The sequence below is a fragment of the Pleurodeles waltl genome, chromosome 12 (genome assembly GCF_031143425.1).
Source record: "Pleurodeles waltl isolate 20211129_DDA chromosome 12, aPleWal1.hap1.20221129, whole genome shotgun sequence".
NCBI lineage: Eukaryota > Metazoa > Chordata > Amphibia > Caudata > Salamandridae > Pleurodeles > Pleurodeles waltl.
This window is the reverse complement of record NC_090451.1, coordinates 4,999,998-5,017,733: the sequence shown is the minus strand read 5'-3', so window position 1 is coordinate 5,017,733 and position 17,736 is coordinate 4,999,998. Positions and strand designations below refer to the sequence as shown.

The 17,736-nt window shown below is 46.5% G+C and overlaps 1 long non-coding RNA gene across 1 annotated transcript in view; it reads right to left on the bottom strand.

Moving 5' to 3' along the window:
* LOC138268373 (uncharacterized) overlaps window positions 1-17,095 on the bottom strand; it is a 40,367-nt gene extending 23,272 nt beyond the window's left edge. The window contains exons 1-2 of the long non-coding RNA XR_011199987.1: window positions 17,011-17,095; window positions 12,417-12,631 (exon numbers count right to left, since the gene is read on the bottom strand). This is a non-coding gene — a long non-coding RNA (uncharacterized lncRNA). The remainder of the gene's footprint in view (window positions 1-12,416; window positions 12,632-17,010) is intronic.
* Window positions 17,096-17,736: the final 641 nt, after the last annotated feature.

Below are 17,736 nucleotides of genomic sequence, written 5' to 3'. Positions count from 1 at the left end.
AGACCCCCAGGTGGTAAGTCATGCTTTGTAAATGCTGATTGATTGATTGAAATACTGCCAAATTCGGTTTCCACTATTGCAAGGCATATATTTCCATTAGTTAACACAGGGATTGTCTTTAAATACCTTTTCAATGCAGTTTCCCATTGGGAGCAGATAGAGATGTGGAGTTTGGGGGCTCTGAACTCACAATTTCAAAATACATCTTTTGGGATAGTTGGTTTCTAGATTGTCTGTTTGAAAATGCCACTTTTAGAAAGTGGTCATTTTCTTGCTTGACCATTCTGTGCCTCTGCTTGGCTCCTGAATCTATGTCTGGGTCAGACTGACAGTTGGGCTATTTGTGAATTCACTCTAGACTGTGACACAAAGAGAGCCTAGGTGTGTACTGATATCCTGATAAGTCTTCTTGGGCTAAGGTGGGAGGGAAGAGATGATACTTGCACTCGAAAGGGCTGTTCCTGTCCCCGCACAGTACAGTCTCCAACCTCCTAGAGTGTGACTAGGGCAGGGCAAGGAAGAGGCAAGGTATTGTGCACTGCAAAGACTTCCCATTGAAGTTTGCCTACTTCAAAGGCAGAAATGAGTGTTGTAGGAAAGTACCATCTTGCCTGGCATGTTACCCCCATTTTCACTGTATGTATGTATGTTTTAGCCCCTGTTTCACTGGGATCCTGCTAGGCAGGACCCCAGTGCTCATAGTATGTGCCCTGTATGTGTTCCCTGTGTGGTGCCTAACTGTATCACTGAGGCTCTGCTAACCACAACCTCAGTGTTTATGCTCTCTCTGCTTTCTAAATTTGTCAATGCAGGCTAGTGACTAAATTTACCAATTCTCATTGGCACACTGGTACACCCATATAATTCCCTTGTACATGGTACTTAGGTACCCAGGGTATTGGGGTTCCAGGAGATCCCTATGGGCTGCAGCATTTCTTTTGCCACCCATAGGGAAGCTCAGACAATTCTTACACAGGCCTGCCACTGCAGCCTGAGTGAAATAACGTCCACGTTATTTCACAGCCATTTTTCACTGCACATAAGTAACTTATAAGTCACCTATATGTCTAACCTTCACCTGGTGAAGGTTAGGTGCCACGTTACTTAGTGTGTGGGCAGCCTGGCACTAGCCAAGGAGCCCCCACATCATTCAGGGCAAATTCCCCGGACTTTGTTTGTGCGGGGACACCATTACACGCGTGCACTATACATAGGTCACTACCTATGTATAGTGTCACAATGGTAACTCCGGACATGGCCATGTAACATGTCTAAGATCATGGAATTGTCACCTGAGACAATTCCATTATCCCCCGGGTCTCTAGCACAGAACCAGGGTGCTGCCAAACTGCCTTTCCGGGGTTTCCACTGCAGCTGCTGCTGCTGCTGCTGCCAACCCCTCAGGCAGGTTTCTGCCCTCCTGGGGTCCAGGCAGCCCTGGCCCAGCAAGGCAGAACAAAGGATTTCCTCTGAGAGAGGGTGTTACACCCTCTCCCTTTGGAAATAGGTTTTAAGGGCTCGGGAGGAGTAGCCTCCCCCAGCCTCTGGAAATGCTTTGATGGGCACAGATGGTGCCCATCTCTGCATAAGCCAGTCTACACCGGTTAAGGGATCCCCCATCCCTGCTCTGGTGCGAAACTGGACAAAGGAAACGGGAGTGGCCACTCCCCTGACCTGCACCTCCCAGGGGAGGTGCCCAGAGCTTCTCCAATGTGTCCCAGACCTCTGCCATCTTGGAAACAGAGGTGTTGGGGGCACACTGGACTGTTCTGAGTGGCCAGTGCCAGCAGGTGACGTCAGAGACCCCCTCTGATAGGCTCTTACCTCTCTTGGTAGCCAATCCTCCTTTCTTGGTAGCCAAACCTCCTTTTTTGGCTATTTAGGGTCTCTCCTCTGGGGAATTCTTCAGATAACGAATGCAAGAGCTCACCAGAGTTCCTCTGCACTTCCCTCTTCGACGTCTGCCAAGGATCGACAGCTGACTGCTCCAGGACGCCTACAAAACCGCAACAAAGTAGCAAGACGACTACCAGCAACATTGTAGCGCCTCATCCTGCCGGTTTTCTCGATTGTTTCCTGGTGGTCCATGCTCTGGGGGTCACCTGCCTTCACCCTGCACTGGAAGCCAAGGAGAAATATCCCGTGGGTCGACGGAATCTTCCCCCTGCGAACACAGGCACCAAAAGACTGCATCACCCGTCCTCTGGGTCCCCTCTCATCCTGATAAGCGTGGTACCTGGAACACAGGAACTCTATCCAAGTGACTCCCACAGTCCAGTGATCCTTCAGTCCAAGTTTGGTGGAGGTAAGTCCTTGCCTCCCCACGCTAGACTGCAAACCCGTGTACTGTGTGATTTGCAGCTGCTCCGGCTCCTGTGCACTCTTCCAGGATTTCCTTTGTGCACAGCCTAGCCTGGGCCCCCAGCACTCTGTCCTGCAGTGTTCAACCCTCTGAGTTGGCCTCTGGCGTCGTGGGACCCTCCTTTGTGACTCTGAACAAGCTCTGGTTCACAAATCTTCTAAATGCCTGTTTGGGTACTTCTGCGGGTGCTGCCTGCTTCTGTGGGGGCTCTCTGAGTTGCTGAGCGCCCCCTCTGTCTCCTTCTCCAAGGGGCGACATCCTGGTCCTTCGTGGTCCCCAGCATCACCCAAAAACCTCTACCACGACCCTTGCAGCTAGCAAGGCATGTTTGCGGTATTTCTGCATGGGATCACATCTGTAACCTTCATCAAGACGTGGGACATCTTTCAACCAAAGGAGAACTTCCTAGCTCTCTTCGTTGTTGCAGAATCCAAAGCTTCTTCCATCCGGAGGCAGCTTCCTTGCACCTTCATCCGGGGTTTTCTGGGCTCCTGCCCCCCGGACACTATCGCGACTCTTGGACTTGGTCCCCTTGCTTTGCAGGTCCTCAGGTCCAGGAATCCGTCTTCAGTGCTTTGCTGGTGTTTGTGGTTCTTGCAGAATCCCCCTATCATGACTATTGTGTCCTTTTGGGGTAGTAGGTGTACTTTACTCCTACTTTTCAGGGTCTTGGGGTGGGGTATCTTGGACTCCCTGCCTGTTTTCTTACAGTCCCAGCGACCCTCTACAAGCTCCCATAGGTATGGGGTCCATTTGTGATTCGCATCCCACTTTTGGAGTGTATGGTTTGTGTTGCCCCTAGGCCTATGTTCACCTATTGCATCCTGTTGTAATTCTACACTGTTTGCATTACTTTTCTTACTCTTACTTACCTGTTTTGGGTTTGTGTACATATAACTTGTGTATATTACTTATCTTCTCTCTGAGGGTACTCACTGAGATACTTGTGGCATATTGTCATAAAACTAAAGTACCTTTATTTTTAGTAACTCTGAATATTGTGTTTTCTTATGATATTGTGCATATGATATAAGTGGTATAGTAGGAGCTTTGCATATCTCCTAGTTCAGCCTAAGCTGCTTTGCCATAGCTACCTTTTATCAGCCTAAGCTGCTAGAAACACCTATATTCTACTAATAAGGGATAACCGGACCTGGTACAGGGTGTAAGAACCACAGGGTACCCACTATAAGCCAGGCCAGCCTCCTACATTGGTGGTGCAGCAGTGGGATAAGTACGTGCAACTGCTTTACCACTTTGTCATTTTGTACTTTTCATAAGAGAATCATATACCAAACAGTTCAGTATATGTACACTTAACCAAAAAAGTTTACTTTTCTACTCTAAAACTTTTTACAAAGTTCTGAAAAGTTTCTTAAAACATCTAAAAGTTTTCTCAAAGTTAGAAAAAGGTTTTTTTCTGTGCTTTCAAAAGTTCTAAAACTTTTTTCTTTTCTCACTATCCTTAAACCTTTAGTATCATGTCTGTTGTAGAGTCCACTCTCAAGACTGTTAATGCAACATATGATAGCCTGAACTATAAAAGTTTGAGGGGTCTCTGCCTGGATAGAGGTTTGAGTATAGGAAAGAACCCTACAAAAGAGTTTCTCTTTAATATGCTTGTTGTAGATGACCAGAACCAGTCTGGACCATCAAATGAGAGGTTAGAAAAGGGAGAAGCTTCCCAGTCTGATTCAGAGGAGTCCCCTGGAGAAGCTGGGGAGGGTTCTGACAAGGGACTGCCCCCTAACAGGGCACCTAGTGATGCTGGCAGTGATAGATGTTCCCATAACAGTAGGGCATCCTTTATCCCTAGAGGCCAGGTTACCAGGGTCCAGACAGTTAGGGACAGGTCCCCCTCTGAAACTTCCCAAATTTCATCTGTGTCAAAGCATTCCCAACCCACCCACCCTGAGGATAACTTGTTAGAAAGGGAACTCAAAAAGTTGAGGGTTGAAGAGACCATACTGAAGCTTAAACAGCAGCAGCTGGCCTTAGGGAATCCCTAGACATAGAGAAGGAAAGACAGAGGTTGGGGTTAGTTCACCATGGTGGTAGCAGCAGTATTCCTGATAGCAATCCTGTTAGAGAGCAAGTTTCCAGGAATCTGCACAAGATAGTCCCCCCTAACAAGGAGGGGGATGACATTAATAAGTGGTTTGCTGCACTTGAGAGGGCCTGTATGGTACAGTTGGTCCCTCAAAGGCAGTGGGCTGCTATTTTGTCACTATCTTTCAATGGAAAGGGTAGGGATAGGCTCATTACTGTTAGAGAAAGGGAAGCCAACAACTACAAAGTTTTGAAAGATGCACTCTTGGATGCATTTGGCTTAACAATACAGGATTAAGTTCAGAGACACCAGAAAAGAGTCTTCTTAAGACTGGACAGATTTTGTGGACTGTTCAGTGAAGGCCTTGGAGGGGTGGTTACATGGCAGTAAGGTATCTGACTATGAAAGCCTGTACAATCTTATCCTGAGAGAGCATATTCTGAACAACAGTGTGTCTGACTTGTTGCACCAATACCTAGTGGACTCGGATCTGACCTCTCCCCAAGAATTGGGAAAGAAGGCAGACAAGTGGGTCAGAACAATGGTGAACAGAAAAGTTCATACAGGGGGTGACAAGAATGGCAAGAAGAAGGATGGTAAGTCTTCTGAGAAGGGTGGGACAAAAGTAAACATTTTGAGTCTTCATCAGGCCCACAAAAATCCTCTGGGGGTGGTGGGTCCAAATCCTCTTCTAATAATCAACCTAAAAAGCCTTGGTGTTATTTGTGTAAAGTCAAAGGCCATTGGGCAACTGATTCCAGCTGCCCAAAGAAAAACACCAAACCTCCCACCACCACAACCCCTGCTGCAAATTCTAGTGCCCCTAGTAATAGCAGTGGTGGTGGGAAATCTACTACTTATAGCCAATCCAAGGGTGTAGCTGGGCTCACTATTGGCAATGTAGTTGGGGTTGGTCTTGTAAGGGAGACCACAGAGGCTGTTTTAGTCTCTGATGGTTGCATTGATTTTGCCACCTTGGTTGCTTCTCCCCTTAATATGGATAAGTACAAGCAACTTCCCCTAATAAATGGTGTTGAGGTTCAGGCCTACAGGGACACAGGAGCCAGTGTCACTATGGTGATAGAAAAACTGGTCCACCCTGAGCAACACCTACTTGGTCAGCAGTACCAAGTGACAGACGCTCATAACAACACTCTTAGCCACCCCATGCCTGTTGTGAATCTCAACTGGGGGGGGGGGGGTGGGGGGGGTTACTGGTCCAAAGAAAGTTGTGGTAGCCACAGATTTACCTGTAGACTGTCTACTAGGGAATGATTTGGAGACATCAGCTTGGGCATAAGTGGAGTTGGAGGCCCATGCAGCAATGCTGGTCATTCCTGGGCATATTTTTGCTTTAACCAGGGCTAAGGCCAAAAAGCAAAAAGGACAGGGTAAGTTGGATCCTGGAACAATGGACCAAGTGCTCCCTACAGCTAGGGGTACAAAGGGTAAATCCCTACCCATTATCCCTCCCTCTACAGATGATTCCCCTTCTGAGGAAGAGGAATTTCCTCCTTGTGCAGAACCTACACCAGAGGAGCTGGCAGCAGACACTGCTGAGCTTTTGGGTGGAGGGGGGCCTGCCAGGGACAAGCTGAGTGTGGCACAGCATACCAGTCCTACTTTAGAGGGTCTCAGACAGCAAGCTGTCAAGCAGCAAAATGGGGATGTCAGTGACAGTCATAGAGTATACTGGGAAGATAACCTCTTGTACACAGAGTCAAGGGACCCAAAACCTGGAACAGCCAGGAGATTGGTCATTCCCCTGCAGTACAGAGAGTTTCTTCTCACTCTAGCACATGACATTCCTTTGGCTGGGCATTTGGGCCAGACGAAAACTTGGGAAAGACTTGTCCCCTTGTTTCAATGGCCTCATATCTCAGAGGACACCAAAGACTTTTGTAAGTCCCGTGTGACCTGCCAAGCCAGTGACAAGACTGGTGGCACTCCAAAGGCCCCTCTAATTCCACTTCCAGTGGTTGGGGTGCCATTTGAAAGGGTAGGTGTTGACATAGTTTGCCCCCTTGACCCTCCTACTGCTTCAGGCAATAGATTTATCTTGGTGGTAGTGGACCTTGCTGCAAGGTATCCTGAAGCCATACCTTTAAGGACCATTGCAGCTCCTGCAGTGGCAAAGGCCCTCCTGGGAATCTTTTCTAGGGTGGGTTTTCCTAAAGAGGTAGTATCAGACAGAGTTGGCAACTTCATGTCTGCATACTTAAGAGCAATGTGGAAGGAGTGTGGTGTTACCTACAAGTTCACCACCCCTTACCATCCACAAACAAATGGTCTGGTTGAGAGGTTTAATAAAACTCTCAAAGGAATGATAATGGGACACCCTGAAAAACTCAGGAGGAGATGGGATGTCCTGTTACCTTGCCTCCTTTTTGCTTACAGGGAGGTACCCCAAAAAGGAGTGGGCTTCAGCCCCTTTTAACTCCTCTATGGGCACCCTGTAAGAGGTCCACTTACTCTTGTGAAGGAGGGTTGGGAACAACCTTTAAAAGCTCCTAAACAGGACATAGTGGATTATGTACTTGGCTTAAGAACCAGAATGGCTGAGTACATGAAAAAGGCCAGTAAAAACCTTCAGGCTAGCCAGGAGCTGAAAAAGCAATGGCATGGCCAGAAGGCTGTTCTGATCCAGTACCAACCAGGGCAGAAGGTGTGGGTATTGGAGCCTGTGGCACCAAGAGCACTCCAAGACAAATGGATTGGACCCCATCTAATTGTTGAGAAAAAGGGTGAGGTTACCTATTTGGTAGACCTGGGCACTGCCAGGAGTCCCCATAGGGTGATTCATGTCAACCGCCTGAAACCCTACTATGACAGGGCTGATCTCACCCTGCTCATGGCAACAGATGAGGGACATGAAGAAGAGAGTGACCCACTCCCTGATCTCTTCTCCACCACTGAAGCAGATGCCTTAGTGGAGGGAGTAGTTTTAGCAGATTGATGCAGTTGTCTTTCTGTTCTGCAGTTAGACAATCTCCTAAGCCAATGTTCAGACCTCTTTCACTTGTACCAGGTAACACATCCTGGTGTGAACACACTATTGACACTGGTGACAGCCTGCCTTTCAAAACTAAAATGTATAGGCAGCCTGACCATGTCAGAGACTACATTAAACAAGAGGTGCAGACAATGTTGGATTTGGGGGTGATTGAACCTTCTGAAAGCCCATGGGCTAGCCCAGGGGTGCTTGTACCAAGACCTCACACCAAAGATGGAAAGAGGGAGATTAGGTTTTGTGTAGATTACAGAGGGCTCAATCAGGTAACAGAAACTGATGCTCACCCTATACCCAGGGCAGATGAGCTCACTGACACATTGGCTTCTGCCAAGTATCTTAGCACTTTTGATCTGACTGCAGGGTATTGGCAGATCAGATTGGCAGAAGATGCTAAACCAAAGACTGCATTTTCTACCATAGGAGGGCACTACCAATTCACAGTAATGCCCTTTGGTTTAAAAAATGCACCTGCCACTTTTCAGAGGTTGGTGAACACAGTCCTGCAAGGGTTGGAAGCTTTCAGTGCAGCATATCTTGATGTTATTGCTGTCTTTAGCTCAACCTGGGATGAGCACCTGGTCCACCTTTGGAAAGCTTTGGAGGCCCTGCATAAGGCAGGCCTCACAATCAAGGCCTCAAAGTGCCAGATAGGGCAGGGGAAAGTGGTTTATCTGGGCCACCTGGTTGGTGGAGAACAGATTGCACCACTACAGGGCAAAATCATGGATTGGGTTCCCCCTACATCTCAAACCCAGGTTAGAGCCTTTTTAGGCCTCACAGGGTACTACAGGAGATTCATCAAGAATTATGGTTCCATAGCAGCCCCTCTTAATGATCTCACAAGCAAGAAAATGCCTAAGAAGGTGTTATGGACAGCTAGCTGTCAGAAAGCTTTTGAGGAGCTCAAACAGGCCATGTGCTCTGCACCTGTCCTAAAAAGCCCATGTTACTCCAAGAAATTCATTGTTCAAACTGATGCATCTGAATTAGGGGTTGGGGCAGTCTTATCACAACTGAATTCTGAGGGCCAGGATCAACCAGTTGCTTTTATCAGCAGAAGGTTGACCCCTAGAGAAAAGCGTTGGTCTACCATAGAGAGGGAGGCCTTTGCTGTGGTTTGGGCACTGCAAAAGTTGAGGCCATACCTGTTTGGCACTCACTTTATTGTTCAGACAGACCACAAACCTCTACTTTGGCTAAAACAAATGAAAGGTGAAAATCCTAAATTGTTGAGGTGGTCCATATCTCTACAGGGAATGGACTATACAGTGGAACATAGACCTGGGAGTACCCACTCCAATGCAGATGGACTCTCCAGATATTTCCACTTAGACAATGAAGACTCATCAGGACAAGGCTAGTCTTATTGTCCTTCGTTTGGGGGAGGGGGGTTGTGTAGGAAAGTACCATCTTGCCTGGCATGTTACCCCCATTTTCACTGTATGTATGTATGTTTTATCCCCTGTGTCACTGGGATCAAGCTAGGCAGGACCCCAGTGCTCATAGTATGTGCTCATAGTATGTGCCCTGCATGTGTTACCTGTGTGTTACCTAACTGTATCACTGAGGCTCTGCTAACCAGAACCTCAGTGTTTATGCTCTCTCTGCTTTCTGAAGTTGTCACTGCAGGCTAGTGACTAAATTTACCAATTCTCATTGGCACACTGGTACACCCATATAATTCCCTTGTACATGGTACTTAGGTACCCAGGGTATTGGGGTTCCAGGAGATCCCTATGGGCTGCAGCATTTCTTTTGCCACCCATAGGGAAGCTCAGACAATTCTTACACAGGCCTGCCACTGCAGCCTGAGTGAAATAACGTTATTTCACAGCCATTTTTCACTGCACATAAGTAACTTATAAGTCACCTATATGTCTAACCTTCACCTGGTGAAGGTTAGGTGCCAAGTTACTTAGTGTGTGGGCACCCTGGCACTAGCCAAGGAGCCCCCACATCATTCAGGGCAAATTCCCCGGACTTTGTGAGTGCGGGGACACCATTACACGCGTGCACTATACATAGGTCACTACCTATGTATAGCGTCACAATGGTAACTCCGGACATGGCCATGTAACATGTCTAAGATCATGGAATTGTCACCCGAGACAATTCCATTATCCCCCGGGTCTCTAGCACAGAACGAGGGTGCTGCCAAACTGCCTTTCCGGGGTTTCCACTGCAGCTGCTGCTGCTGCCAACCCCTCAGGCAGGTTTCTGCCCTCCTGGGGTCCAGGCAGCCTTGGCCCAGCAAGGCAGAACAAAGGATTTCCTCTGACAGAGGGTGTTACACCCTCTCCCTGTGGAAATAGGTTTGAAGGGCTGGGGAGGAGTAGCCTCCCCCAGCCTCTGGAAATGCTTTGATGGGCACAGATGGTGCCCATCTCTGCATAAGCCAGTCTACACCGGTTAAGGGATCCCCCAGCCCTGCTCTGGCGCGAAACTGGACAAAGGAAAGGGGAGGGACCAGTCCCCTGACCAGTACCTCCCAGGGAAGGTGCCCAGAGCTTCTCCAATGTGTCCCGGACCTCTGCCATCTTGGAAACAGAGGTGTTGGGGGCAAACTGGACTGTTCTGAGTGGCCAGTGCCAGCAGGTGACGTCAGAGACCCCCTCTGATAGGCTCTTACCTCTCTTGGTAGCCAATCCTCCTTTCTTGGTAGCCAAACCTCCTTTTTTGGCTATTTAGGGTCTCTCCTCTGGGGAATTCTTCAGATAACGTATGCAAGAGCTCACCAGAGTTCCTCTGCACTTCCCTCTTCGACTTCTGCCAAGGATCGACAGCTGACTGCTCCAGGACGCCTATGAAACCGCAACAAAGTAGCAAGACGACTACCAGCAACATTGTAGCGCCTCATCCTGCCGGCTTTCTCGACTGTTTCCTGGTGGTCCATGCTCTGGGGGTCACCTGCCTTCACCCTGCACTGGAAGCCAAGGAGAAATATCCTGTGGGTCGACGGAATCTTCCCCCTGCGAACACAGGCACCAAAAGACTGCATCACCCGTCCTCTGGGTCCCCTCTCATCCTGACGAGCGTGGTACCTGGAACACAGGAACTCTATCCAAGTGACTCCCACAGTCCAGTGATCCTTCAGTCCAAGTTTGGTGGAGGTAAGTCCTTGTCTCCCCACGCTAGACTGCAAACCCATGTACTGTGTGATTTGCAGCTGCTCCGGCTCCTGTGCACTCTTCCAGGATTTCCTTTGTGCACAGCCTAGCCTGAGCCCCCAGCACTCCGTCCTGCAGTGCTCAACCCTCTGAGTTGGCCTCTGGCATCGTGGGACCCTCCTTTGTGACTCTGAACCAGCTCTGGTTCACAAATCTTCTAAATGCCTGTTTGGGTACTTTTGCGGGTGCTGCCTGCTTCTGTGGGGGCTCTCTGAGTTGCTGAGCGCCCCCTCTGTCTCCTCCTCCAAGGGGCGACATCCTGGTCCTTCGTGGTCCCCAGCATCACCCAAAAACCTCTACCACGACCCTTGCAGCTAGCAAGGCATGTTTGCGGTATTTCTGCATGGGATCACATCTGTAACCTTCATCACGACGTGGGACATCTTTCAACCAAAGGAGAACTTCCTAGCTCTCTTCGTTGTTGCAGAATCCAAAGCTTCTTCCATCCGGAGGCAGCTTCCTTGCATCTTCATCCGGGGTTTTCTGGGCTCCTGCCCCCTGGACACTATCGCGACTCTTGGACTTGGTCCCCTTGCTTTGCAGGTCCTCAGGTCCAGGAATCCGTCTTCAGTGCTTTGCTGGTGTTTGTGGTTCTTGCAGAATCCCCCTATCATGACTATTGTGTCCTTTTGGGGTAGTAGGTGTACTTTACTCCTACTTTTCAGGGTCTTGGAGTGGGGTATCTTGGACTCCCTGACTGTTTTCTTACAGTCCCAGCAACCCTCTACAAGCTCCCATAGGTATGGGGTCCATTCGTGATTCGCATCCCACTTTTGGAGTGTATGGTTTGTGTTGCCCCTAGGCCTATGTTCACCTATTGCATCCTGTTGTAATTCTACACTGTTTGCATTACTTTTCTTACTCTTACTTACCTGTTTTGGGTTTGTGTATATATAACTTGTGTATATTACTTACCTTCTCTCTGAGGGTACTCACTGAGATACTTGTGGCATATTGTCATAAAACTAAAGTACCTTTATTTTGAGTAACTCTGAATATTGTGTTTCTTATGATATTGTGCATATGATATAAGTGGTATAGTAGGAGCTTTGCATATCTCCTAGTTCAGCCTAAGCTGCTTTGCCATAGATACCTTCTATCAGCCTAAGCTGCTAGAAACACCTATATTCTACTAATAAGGGATAACTGGACCTGGTACAGGGTGTAAGAACCACAGGGTACCCACTATAAGCCAGGCCAGCCTCCTACAAGTGTAAGTAGTGGACCCAAAACCCCAGACTTTTAGAACACTTCTGGATCAAGAGGAACCTCTGCCAAAGAGAAGAGCTGAAGAGCTGTGAGGAGGAGCACAGCCCTTTTGCTGTCTGTGCTTTGCTGGGTTGGGCTGCACTTGCTGCTTCTGCCTGAAAGAGAACAAAGACTGGATTTTGCTGTGTTTCATGCTTGTGAAGTTTCTATAAGTGCTTGGACTGAGCTTGCCTCCTGTCAAGAAGTCTAAGGGCCATCAAAGACTTAGGGGGTTATTACAACTTTGGAGGAGGTGTTAATCCGTCCCAAAAGTGACGGTAAAGTGACGGATGTACCACCAGCCGTATTACGAGTCCATTATATCCTATGGAACTCGTAATACGGCTGGTGGTATATCCGCCACTTTACCGTCACTTTTGGGACGGATTAACACCTCCTCCAAAGTTGTAATAACCCCCTTAATCTGCCAGCACATGGGCTCTCTTGCTGAGACCCCCTGACTTGCCAAGAGGTGCTACATCCAGTCCCTGGCCCCCTGGAAGGAAACGCTGGCAGAAACAGAGTAAAGATCCACAAACTGCAGCCAAGCAGCAGAAACATTGCCGCATTACCTACCTTGCGGCTGTAAAATCACTGCAGCGCCTGCCTCATGGATGCAGAAATCGACACATCACAAACTCAGCGTGACTTCGCCATTGCAGTGTGTCCGGATTTTCATAGCAACATCCCTGGGCGTCAAAATCTTCAACATCACCGCACAGACCCTAGGCTTCTTGTCCAGAAATCAATGCATCCCTTCCCTGCGAGGAAAGCATTGATTCATCGCTTACCTGGCAGAGAAAGAATCAAAGCACAGCCTCACTTGCAAGTAAGGAATCAACGCATCGCTTGCTTTTCCAACACACACATGCCACTGTGGCTTTATTTTTTATGCACACCAGGTACTTTGTGCTAAAACAAGGCACCCATTGATTCTTATGGATGAAGACCCTTTTTACTTTAAAATTTGATATCTTTACTTGTGTATTTTTTAGGACTTTGTTGTTTTGGTCTAGTTTGATTCAGATATATATTGCCTTTTTTCTAAAGTGGTGTGGTTTCTTTTTGTAGTGTTTTAAACATACTTTACACATTGTCTCTGAGATAAGCTTGACTGTTTCTGCCAAGCTACCAAGAGGGTGAGCAGGGGTTATCTGAGCTGTGTATCTCTCTTATGCTGACTAGAGTGAGGTTTGCTACTTGGTCAGGGTGTTAACTGACTGCCAACTACAGACCCCATTTCTAACAGTTTCTATAATTTTAAAATAAAGATTGCAGGAGCGGCTCCTCCATGAGAGCGGAGGAGCTTTGTCCCCTGGAAAAATGGCCAGAGCAGCTGAAAACTAAAATGGTAATAAAGTTTATTTATTACCAATTTATTTTTCAGCAACCCATCCTGAACCAAGTGTCAAGATCGTGCAGGGCAATTGCTGCTGAGTGGCAGCAGGGAGCTGTGCATTATGTTTAAAGTGTGCATGACCTTTCGGCTGGCCATCTTTGGATGGCCAGCCTGACATGCACACTTTAAACTTCTCTAACCCAGCTGTCTAAGGACAGCTAAGTTAGAGAAAGCACAGGCCTCCAGTGCTCTTAAGAGTGTTGAGAGAGGCCACTCCCTACAATCTTGATGCTTCTCTTATGCTGTTTAACAGCATGAGAGCAGCGCCAGATTGGGTAGTGCAGTTTCCTGGGGCTGCAGCTTTGAAGACAGAAGATGCAGGAGTGAGGAAGACGTCTTGGCAACTAAAGAAGGTAAGTGACTTTTTAAATTATTATTATAATAATGCCCCCCCACCAATCTATATATGGCAGCTGCCACTGATGGATTGCCTGCGACAACCACAAATCCATGCAGTCTTCGGAAACACATATGCTGCATGTTCTAACAAGTTCAAAACTGCACCAATTTGCAAACATAGCCCAGTTATTTGTCTATCTGATTCGCTAACATGGGCCACTTTTATTGTGGTGCCTGGGCTTATTTTCTGCCCTTGTCTGACCCTAATATTTCCTGCATGAGTGTAGGAAGTGTGGGGGACAAAGGGGATGTATCCCCCACCCCAGATTTTGGAGTGTGTAGGACACAGGGGACGAGGGTGGGGGGACAAGGCGACAAAATAATTACCCCTTTAACTTTTATGATTTGCAGGGCCATTAGCTCGCAAAAGCGCTACTTGTAATGGCCCTGCACTTGAACTGCTGACTGCCTCTGGTTTTCAGTGACCAATATGATGGTCACAGAATGAAGGTGAGTCGGGAGGCCACTACACCCTCTGCCCTTCTATTTTTGCTGCTTACAGTTTCTCCCTTTAAGCAACTGTGAAAACAAAGGGAGAGTCGAGGAGACAACAGTGTTTGCATGTTGATGCCATCCTCGGCCCTACTCCCACCTGCCATCTTGAAGACAAGCCCTGCAGGACAATGAGGAAGATATAAAGAGGGAGCCTCAGCTCTCATTTAGCCTGATGCCTGAAGGCTAGAAAGGAGACTGTGAAATACAGTATTTGCCTAAGATCACACCATTTGGTGAAACAGGGAAGGTGGGATTGAGCCGAGATTTTACATTTTTACACTACACAATTTAGCTGCTAGATGGGTTTCTATTTCTAGGCTTGATGTTTTTTATCTTTGTAATGAAGGGATAGATTGGAGCATGGGAAACGGGGAGAAACCACATTTCATTTTGGGCAGTTTTGCCTAGCGTTATTATTTATGTTGTTCTTGTTACATACTTAAGCATATTGAAATATATTGAAGTGTACTATTTTTTCTGTTTTGTATTATCATTTTTTTATTAATTTTAAATTTTCATGGGTGCAGACAGAAGCAATTGGCAAATAAAGAAAAACAGTTTCATGTGGATAAAATGGTGATAGAGCCACTGGAATTATGCAGTAGGAGAGGGCCACATTTTGTCACAGGATTGACTAAATTATTTGACAAGAAGAGACAAATGATGTAGTATATCAAAATATTTTATTATTTTGTCATTTTTGCACTTCTTAGCACTCTGTGGGATTAGGTTGCACCTCATTAGTAGCAGTTTAACACCTAAATATAGCAACAAGCAAAAAAGGTTACCAGTTAACTTTTTCCAAAAGGGCCTATCACAATGCTGAAACACGTTTTACTGTGTTTTTAGTAATTTGTTGAACCATATGAATTTTTTATTTGATTAAATCTGCAGATTATGCAGCAGGTGGTGGATTTTGTGGCAAATGCGGCAAATCCATAATTATGTGAAATACACTGCAGCGTACACACACATAGTTCCAGTGGCCCTGTTGATAGCCGACGAAGGCATCTGCAATAAAATGTTTGCATCAGTGCATGGGCATAAATCTGCACACGTCACATTAGAGAAAGATACAGTGAATGCAGCCCATGCCCATAAGAGCACATGTAAAAGGCCCTACCTAGCAAGACACAGTTTGATTGTTGCAGTGGTTAGATGTCATATTGTATCCAGCACATGGAGACCCTCACAGGTGAGTAGTGCGCTTTACAAATTCCTGATTGATTGATTGATTCTAATCTGTCACATCTCTGAATAGTGGCAGAATTTCATGGGCATAGAATCCTTACTATGATGTGTGGGTTAGGCTAGAGGAGGTCGATGGCTCACCATCGTCGTCTTCAGCAGAGTGGAATAAAAAGGTTCAGAGCAGTCCTCAGATATCGTTGGATCTTTGAGTCTCAAAGGAGGGAGTGGTAGTGCTGCATATATTTTATTATGCGTTACAGAGGGCAAGGTCTCTCAGCCAATCTTCTGAAGTGTATCATAATTGATTCATCATGAATATTCCATTTCACACAGCGCCCCTCCCAGTGATGTAAGGGTGGCAGATGGTGCACAGGTCCGGGAGATGGGGGTTTGAAGGTCAGAGTGCAGTTTCACCCAGCCATGCATGCGGATAGAACTTTCAGTACACTGTTCTTACTATAAGGGATAAAGTACCCCCTGCCGTACATTATAAAACGTTCTATAACCATATAGAAGAACAAGGCTGAAGGATGAGTTCATTAGGTCGAAACGTACCACTGCATGTAGCTGTATGGTTTGTGGTTTGCTTACGACATTTCAAGGACATTTGGAAAGCTTCCCTGATAATGCATTCTGCCAATTGCTTAATATTAGCTTTTGGTTTGTAACTCACATTTACTTTGTTTCTGTTTGCTAGCTGTATCTGTTTTAGGCTGTCCAGCTTGATTTCGTCCCTCTGGTATAGCATTTCTTTTTTACTGTATACTGTATCCTTCCACCAGTGCTTGATTTCTGTAAACAGGATCTACATCTTGTTCATATCTTGTCTGTGCTTATCTGTGCTTTCAAAGACCAAGGTCAAATGACAAGCTTTGTCGTTCCATGGAGTTTTGTGTTTATCTTTTCTACTCTGGCTTCAAAGTGAGAAGATGTATATGACAATCATGCTGGCTGCTGGGAGTGTGCTGGAGGAAGGTTGGTAGATGTTATTTTTTTCTACCACACAAAAAAATGTAAATGTGTGTAAACGAAATGTGCAGGTGTTTAAGAATATGTATGGTAGAAACAAATATTTTAATATGGTGAAAATAAACCAATAAACTAAGTAATGACATTTCCGCACAATAACAGTTGTGCACTAATTTTCTGACAAAGACCGGAGACTCATATTATGCTTATCTTTTCTTGCTTTCTTTGAATAGTAGCTGCAGTCAAGAACACTAAACCTGTCCCAAAAGGCAAGTGAACAAGCAGCCAATGGGAAAAAAACAGATTATTTAGTGCACCAATCAGACATAGGCAGTAATGTAAGGTATACCTATCTTGACTGCAAACAGCCCTCTTTTCTTGCTGCACGCAGTCAAGATAAGTATATTTTCCGTTACACTCTAAAATGTTATCTTTAAACGTGTGTTTTCTCTTGTGCAAGGTGAATTTTAGTCAATTATTAGTTTATTTCTCGTTGCATCTGCAAAGTTATACTGAGTTTTCAGGCTCTCCCGGTACCTCCCGTTACCTTTGGTGTCTGCCCTAATGGCTCCCGGTTACCACAAGCGTCTCTTCAGCGACGCAGTGCCTCCTTTCCTTATTGCCTCAAACACACGTCGGCTTCGTGCTGCCTTCTCACTCCTTCCTCAGTTGTTTCTACAGCTCTCGGGAGCCCAGGCTTTCAGAGCCTTTATTTACCATGTAGGCTCTCTTGACTTGTGTGCTCCGGCACCGCATTTCCTTCCTTTGAGGGCGCAGATTGTTTCGGCCTGTTAAACCCCTCTCCATCGACTGCATTCGTTTTTTCTCACCCTTCCCTGACTCAAATCTTCTCCCATTACACTTCCTTTAGTTGTTAACCCTTTCTTTACCAAAATGGATTTTAGTTCATTTTTCAGTGAAAACAATGACAGCGAAGAGGAGTTTAGAAGCAATTTGAATAAATGTATTCACTCCGCTGTCGCTAAGGCGGTGTCATCCTCAATGAACAAGGTTTCCAAACAATTTGCGAATACTGTTTCATCATTTATGTCACAATCTAACCTGGCCCTATCTATGGGGTAAAGCAGAAAGCACAAAGCCATGGTGGCTTCTCAAAATACCCAATCTAAATCTAATTCTGTGCTTTTGGATGGTGAGTCTGCCTCACAAATGATAGAGGATGAAGTTCCTCACAGGCCTTCTAATCAGGAGGGGAAAACTTCAGGCATCAAAAGTAAGTCCAAAACCAAACACTTACTATCTCCTGCACAAAAGATTGTGATTTCTACTATCAAAGATACGGATGACGACCTGGTTGATCCCGATTCAGATGATAATGATGATGCAGATGACACGCACCACTCCGATTTCTGGTCTCGACCTGTTTCTAAAAAACAACATTTTTCTCCCTCTGTTGACCCTTTTGATTCTAAAACTGTTCTG